Consider the following 7,841-nt stretch of genomic DNA (forward strand, 5'->3'; position numbering starts at 1 on the left):
CTGGAGTGCAGTGGCGCGATCTCGGCTCACTGCAAGCTCCGCCTCCCAGGTTTACGCCATTCTCCTGCCTCAGCCTCCCGCCACCACGCCCGGCTAGTTTTTGTATTTTTAGTAGAGACTGGGTTTCACTGTATTAGCCAGGATGGTGTCAATCTCCTGACCTCGTGATCCGCCCACCTCAGCCTCCCAAAGTGCTGGGATTACAGGCGTGAGCCACCGTGCCCGGCTTAAGGCCTGATAACTCTTTGTTGTGTGAAGCTGTCCTATGCCTTGTAGAGATGTTTAGCAGTAGCATCCCTGGCCTCTACTCGCGAGATATGACAACCCCCTCCCCAAATTGTGACAACAGAAATTGTCTCCAAACATTGCCAAATGTCCTCTGGAAGGCAAAATTGCCTCTAGTTGAGAACCATTGATAAAAATATGTGCCTGACTGGGTACACAAACATATCTTTTGTTGCAGGTGGCATATATGATGCAGGGGGCATTTAAATGATGATGAGGATAATTTATACCCAGATAATAAAAAGTTGGCCATATCAGGTGTTAGAGCTGATAATGATTTCACGGCACCAAAAAAAAAAGTCAGTTTTAACATCCTTCAGCTTGGTTCCATGCAGAAGCCACTCTGTCAGCTAGGCTGGGGCAATCAGAAGTTTGCCTCCACCACTAATATCTCCTCCATTGACCCCACCATGGTACCTAAAATATATTACTTCCTCTGGTTTTCTGGGAAAGGGAACATTCTAAGCCATCATAATTTGTGTACAACGAACTATAATTACTTTTTTTTTTTTTTTTGAGACGAAGTCTTGCTCTGTCGCCCGGGCTGGAGTGCAGTGGCCGGATCTCAGCTCACTGCAAGCTCCGCCTCCCGGGTTTACGCCATTCTCCCGTCTCGGCCTCCCAAAGTGCTGGGATTACAGGCTTGAGCCACTGCGCCCGGCCTATAATTACTTTTTTTCCATTTTTAAAAATTGTAGTGAAATACATATAACAAAATTTACCATCTTAACCATTTTAAGTGTGTAGGTATTCACCACATTCATAATGTGCAACCATCACCACCCTCCATGTCTCGAATTCTTTTCATCTTGTAAAACTGGAATTTTATACCCATTATCAACTTTATTTATTTATTTATTTATTTATTTATTTATTTATTTATTTATTGAGACAGAGTTTTATTCTCGTTGCCCAGGTTGGAGTGCGGTGGCATGATCTCTGCTCACTGCAACCTCCACTTCTGGGGTTCAAGCAGTTCTCCTGCTTCAGCCTCCTGAGTAGCTGGGATTACAAGTGCCCGCCACCACGCCCAGCTAATTTTTGTATTTTTAGTAGATACGGGGTTTCACCATGCTTGCCAGGCTGGTCTCGAATTCCTGACATCAGGTGATTCACCCACCTCGGCCTCCCAAAGTGCAGGGATTACAGGCGTGAGCCACCACATCAGGCCACCCATTATCAACCTTAAAGAAAGATACCAGGTGGCCGGGCATGGTGGCTCATGCCTGTAATCCCAGCACTTTGGAAGGCCAAGGTGGGCGGATCACGAGGTTAGGAGATCAAGACCATCCTGGCCAACATGATGAAACCCCGTCTCTACTGAAATACAAAAAAATTAGCTGGGCATGGTGGTGGGCGCCTGTAGTTCCAGCTTACTCAGGAGGCTGAGGCAGGAGAGTCGCTTGAACCTGGGAGGTAGAGGTTGAAGAGCTGATATTGTGCCATGGCACTCCAGCCTGGGTAACAAGAGCAAAATTCCGTCTCAAAAAAAAAAAAAAAAAAATAATAATAATAATAAAAGAAAGATACCAGGAAAAAAATCTCCTAATTTGAAGCATTTATTTAGTAGTAAGCAAAGAGGATTATAATCTGGAATGTAGAGCTATGGCAAGCCAGAGATGCATCTGAAGAAGGGAGGGGAAGCGGGGCCAGGCACGGTGGCTCAGGCCTGTAATCCCAGCACTTTGGGAGGCCAAGGCGGGCGGATCACGAGGTCAGGAAATCGAGACCATCCTGGCTAACACGGTGAAACCCCGTCTGTACTAAAAATACAAAAAATTAGCCGGGTGTGGTGGCGGGCGCCTGTATTTCCAGCTACTCAGGAGGCTGAGGCAGGAGATCGCGTGAACCGAGGAGGTGGAGCTTGCAGTGAGCGGAGATCACACCGCTGCATTCCAGGAAGGGGAAGCTTTTATTGGCGAAAATAAGTTCACATAAGCTGTAGGACACGAAGTTCATTGGTTCAGGAGGTTCGAAATCAGAGTTGGCATCAGTTCACTGATGGAGATGCTGTGCTAGGCAAGTGTACTTTCCAAACCATCTTATCTGAATTGCTGCAGTCCTATAAATGGAATATCTTGTGGGGTTATTTCAGAAGGTCCTTGAGACACAGTCTTTATCTCATACAGGCAGGCATGAACTCTCCTCCTTCCTGCTTTCCTGGCTCCAATTTGTTTGGGTTTGACAAAAGTGAATTTATCTTGGTATCTGCAACATTTAAACCATTAAACATTAACTCCCCATTGCCCCTTTCCTCTGGCCCATGGGAACCACCATTCTACTTTCTCTATCTATTATTTTGACTGCTCTATGCATCTCATACAAGTGGAATCATATACTCTTTTTTGTGACTGGTTTATTTCGCTCAGCATAATATCCTCAAGGTTAATCCATGTTGTAGCATGTATCAGAATTTCCTTCTTTTTTAAAGCTTAATAATATTCAATCGTATGTATATACCACATTTTACTTATCCATTCATCTTGGGTTGCTTCCATGTTTTATCCATTATGAATAATGATGCTATGGACACGGGCATACAAATATCTTTTTGAGACTCTTAGAGAAAATAATTGAATTGCTTTTTCTGTTTTGAGACAAGGTCCCCCCTCTGTCACACAGGCTGGAATGCAGTGGCATGATCGCAGCTCACTGCAGCCTCAACTTCCCGGGCTCAAGCGACCCTCCCACCTCAGCCTCCTGAGTAGCTGGGACTACAGGCCCGTGCCACCATGCCCCACTAATTTTTGTATTTCTTTTTATAGAGATGGGGTCCCACTATGTTGCCCAGGCTGGTCTTGAACCCCAGGACTTAAGCGATCCACCCTCCTCAGCCTCCAAACATGCTAGGATTACAGGTGTGAGTCACCACATCCAGCCTGCATTGCTTTCAGTTCTTTTGAGTATATACCCAGAAGTGGAAGTGCTGGATCATATAGTATTATTTCTTCTTCTTTGGATCATATAGTATTATGTCATCGTCGTCGTCGTCGTCGTCGTCGTCTTCTTCTTCTTCTTCCTCCTCCTCCTCCTCCTCTTCTCTTCTCCTCCTCTTTTCTTCTCCTTCTCCTCCTTATTCTCTTTTCCTCCTTCTCCTCCTCCTTCCTCCTCCTTCCTTTTTCTTCCTCCTTTTCTTTCTGAGATGGAATCTTGCTCTGTTGCCCAGGTTGGAGTGCAGTGGCACAATCTCAGCTCACTGCAACCTCCACTTCCAGGGATCAAGCTATTCTCCTGCCTCAGCCTCCTGCGTAGCTGGGACTACAGGTGCACGCCACCACACCCAGCTAACTTTTGTATTTTTAGTAGAGACAGGGTTTCACCATTTTGGCCAGGCTGGTCTCAAACCCGTGACCTCACGTGATCCACCCACCTTGGCTCCCAAAGTGTTGGGATTACAGGTGTGAGACACCATGCCGGGCCTCATATAGTATTTCTATTTTTAATTTTTTGAGGAACCATCATACTGTTTTCAATAGCAGCTGTATCATTTTACATTCCCACCAACAGTGCACAGGGGTTCAAATTTCTCTGCATCCTCACCAACACTTGTATTTTCTGTGTGTGTGTGTGTGTGTGTGTGTGTCTTATAGTAGCCATCCTAATGGTTGTGAAGTGGTATCTCATTGTGCTTTTGACTTGCATTTCTCTAATGATTAGTAATGTTGAGCATCTTTCCCTGTGCTTTTTGGCCATTTGTATATCTTTGGAGAAATGTCTATTCAAGTCCTTTGCCCACTTTTGAATAGACTTGTTTGTTTTGTCATCGTTGTGCTTAAGTTTTAGGAGTTCTCCACATGTATTCTGGATATGAATCTCTTATCAGATACATGATTTGCAAATATTTTCTTCCATTCTGTAGGTTAGCTTTTTACTTTGCTGATACTGTTTCTTGCTGCTGCTTCTTCTGCTTCTTCTTCTTTTTTTTTTTTTTTTTTTTTTTTTTTTGAGATAGGGTCTCACTTTGTTGCCCAGGCAAGAGTGCAGTGGCATGATCATGGTTCACAGCAGCCTTAGCCTCCCAGGCTCAAGTGACCCTCCCAAGTACCTGGGGTTACATGGATGCACCACCACACCCAGTTAATTTTTAATTTTTTTTTTTTTTTTTTTTTTTTTGTAGAGATGAGGTCTCACTATGTTGCCCAGGCTGGTCTCAAACTCCTGAGCTCAGCTGGGCGCAGTGGCTCACACCTGTAATCCCAGCACTTTGGGAGGCCGAGGCAGGCAGATCACGAGGTCAGGAGATCGAGACCATCCTGGCTAACATGATGAAACCCCGTCTCTACTAAAAATACAAAAAAATTAGCTGGGCATGGTGGGGGGGCACCTGTAGTCCCAGCTACTCGGGAGGCTGAGGCAGGAGAATGGCGTCAACCCAGGAGGCAGAGCTTGCAGTGAGCCGAGATCGCGCCGAGACTGCACTCCAGCCTGGGTGACAGAGCGAGACTCCGTCTCAAAAAGAAAAAAAAAAAAAAAAAAAGAATTTTATACTTTTAGGTCTTCTATTTATGTATTTAATTTCATTTTTAGTTAATTTTTGTGTATAATGTTAGGTAAGGGTCCAACTTCATTCTTTTAACGTGTAGATGGATATACAGTTTTCTTAGCATCATTTGTTGAAAAGACTGTACTCTCACCATTGAATAGTTCTTGGCACCCTTGTCAAAAATCATTTGACCATATATGTGACAGTTTATTTCTGGGCTGTCTATTCTATTCCATTGGTCAATATGTCTGTCTTTTGCAGTACCACACTGTTTTTACTGTAGCTTTGTAGTAAGTTTTGAAATCAGGAAGTATTAGTCCTCTAGCTTTGTTCTGCCATGATTGCTTTTTTTTTTTTTTAATCAGAAGAAAAAGCTTCGTGTTTTCCATTTGCATAATCTTATCATAGACCCGTACAAGAAAAAGGTACCATTCATGCCTGAATTTCTTTTTATGAAAATGCAGCTAACATATCATGAAGAACTCAAAATAAGTCAGTCACATTAGGAAAAAAAAAAAATATATATATATATATATAAATATATATATATATATATATATATATATATATATATATACACACATTTTTTTAGACGGAGTCTTGCTCTTGTTGCCCAGGCTGGAGTGCAGTGGCACAATCTCGGCTCACTGCAACCTCTGCCTCTCAGGTTCAAGTGGTTCTCCTGCCTCAGCCTCCAGAATGGCTGGGACTACAGGCCTGCACCACCATGCCCGGTTAATTTTGTATTTTTAGTAGAGACGGGTTTTCACCATGTTGGCCATGGTTGCTCTCGAACTCCTGACCTCAGGTGATCCTCCTGCCTCAGCCTCCCAAACTGCTGGGATTACAGGCGTGAGGCACTGTGCCCAGCCTTTTCTGATGCATTGTCTTGCACAGGTGGCCCTGAACCCGGAGGAGGAGGGGCTCGGCATTTCTTCATCTCTGACTTCATGGACACCTCTGAGATGCTGCCCAGCAAGAGGGATGGACCCAGTGTAATGGAATGTCAGTGCATGGATGGAGAGTTGGGAGAGCCATTCAAACCCCTTTCCAGGGCAGCCTGGAGGTGTCCTCATCACTCTCTGCACCCGACAGCAAGAGCTGCTCAGCCTTACTATTGCTTCTTTTATTAACTTTGAAAAATCCCAGAAAGTTTTTCTTCTCTTTATCTGTCTCATCATTGCCAAGTGATGATTTTCTAAAGGTTTATCTTCTGTTGTCCCACGAGTAGAGCGCCTTTATCCCAAGCTCGTTCAGGGAGTTGGACAGCTCTAGCTCCTCCCTGGCAATGTTGTCCCTGAGGAGAACCACGTGCTCTGGGCTGACCTCACACTTTGCACAAATGACTGGGAGAGTATTTTGGAGAGGAACCTCAGGGCTCACAGGCACAACAGCTTTTTGTGTCTGCAAGTAATTTACGACCAAACACACAGATTTCTCAGGCACCTTAGGGGGACCAGGCTGAATTTTCTCTTCAGGAACTTTTTCTTTCAGAAACACAGTATGCACATTCAGGGTCCCAATCAAAGTATTTGGCTTAAAACTCAAAGGTTGTTGGGTTTCTGAAGACCAAATTTCAAGGGCTTGGTGGGATGGATTCAGGTGGTTTTGAAGGCAAAGTTCAACCAGTAGGTCCATCATTGCATGGCTCCCATTGAGCACGCTCCTCTTCTCCAGCCCCTGGGCAGGACCACGGTGACGTCCATGGTTGCTGGCCCTCAGCTCCTCCTTCATGCGGACCAGGTTCTGCTGCAACCTGAGGGCCCCATTGTTGGGGTCTTCTGGTGGCTGTGCACGTGCAGAGTGGCAGCCTTTCCAGGAGGCGGGGGAGCACGGGCCTTCATCTTCCTCCTCTCCTCCCAGGCACACCTGGGATCTCAACAGCCCCCATAGGCGTACACTCAGCTCTCCATGACGTGAGGTGGGTGCCTGCAGTCACAACAGCTGCTCTTTTAGGCCCAGGGGGAGGATTACACAGGATAAAGTGTGCAAATTTCTTTTGGTGGTGCCTGGCACTGGTAAGCAATCGATCCACGTAACTCTTATTATTCAGATTTGTTCACTTGCTTTTGGTGCATAGTTCCCTGAACAACTATGCAGCTAGAGTCCTGGCCCCTTGAAAAGGGCTCAAAGCAGAAACAAGAGCCAAACACCCATCATCGTGCTCTGGCAGGTATACATGTCACTGGAGCTGGGCCAAGGTGGTGCGGGGTGGCAAGTTGGGGGGCTGTTTTGGGGAGTAGGAGAGTCATGCATCCGAAGTCCTCTTCTGCAGCCAGTGTGCTGCAGTACCCATGATTGCTTTTTAAGATAAACCTTTGTGGAAAAACAGTCCCAAGGAAAACGGACAAAGTACATTGTGGTTTTGACAGGAAGATGGGAAGAAATACTCTTGGAGGCTGTTGCTGAGATGGATAACTCTAAGTGCTTGGAGAAAGATGATGATGAAATTAATAAAAGGAAATACTATATATTGAGCATGTACTATGTGTCAGATGTTTTCATATATCCTCACAACAAACTCTGGGAAGCAGGTAATATTATCCTCATTTTTCCTGGTAATATTCTGATAATTAGATGAAGTAATTTGCTTGTACCACTAGTAAGTGACAACTGAACCCATGTCATTAAGATTCTAAGGCCTGTCACCATATTTCCTTGATAATGAAACTACCTGAATAAATGTATCAAGCAGGGTCTAATCAGAAGAAAGAAATCACATGAGCTATTTGATCAAAGACAATTTAATATAAATAATTATTAACTAGGTTTATAGTTGTTAACTAAGTAGCTTAAAGGGTAAAAAGATAACACTTTTACCCAGCACAGATAAGACTGTGCTGTCCAATACAATAGCTACATGCAGCTTTTGAGTGCTTGAAATATAGCTAGGACAACTGATGAACTGAATTTTAATTTTTATTTAATTTTAATTCATTTAAATTTATATTTAGAAACCATTAGTTGGTACTTCCATTTCTAGCCAGTATAAAATAATAGAGACTGAATTTACCCTCACATTTGAAACAACTGAATATTGGATCAAATATATGAAATGGTTTCCAATACACTG

The 7,841-nt window shown here is 44.2% G+C and overlaps 1 pseudogene; it reads right to left on the reverse strand.

Moving 5' to 3' along the window:
• Positions 1 to 5,565: 5,565 nt before the first annotated feature.
• On the reverse strand, positions 5,566 to 7,126 carry LOC101001654 (annotated as a pseudogene).
• Between the last annotated feature and the right edge of the window lie 715 nt (positions 7,127 to 7,841).

Source organism: Papio anubis, unplaced genomic scaffold (genome assembly GCF_008728515.1).
Source record: "Papio anubis isolate 15944 unplaced genomic scaffold, Panubis1.0 scaffold476, whole genome shotgun sequence".
NCBI classification, from domain to species: Eukaryota; Metazoa; Chordata; class Mammalia; order Primates; family Cercopithecidae; genus Papio; species Papio anubis.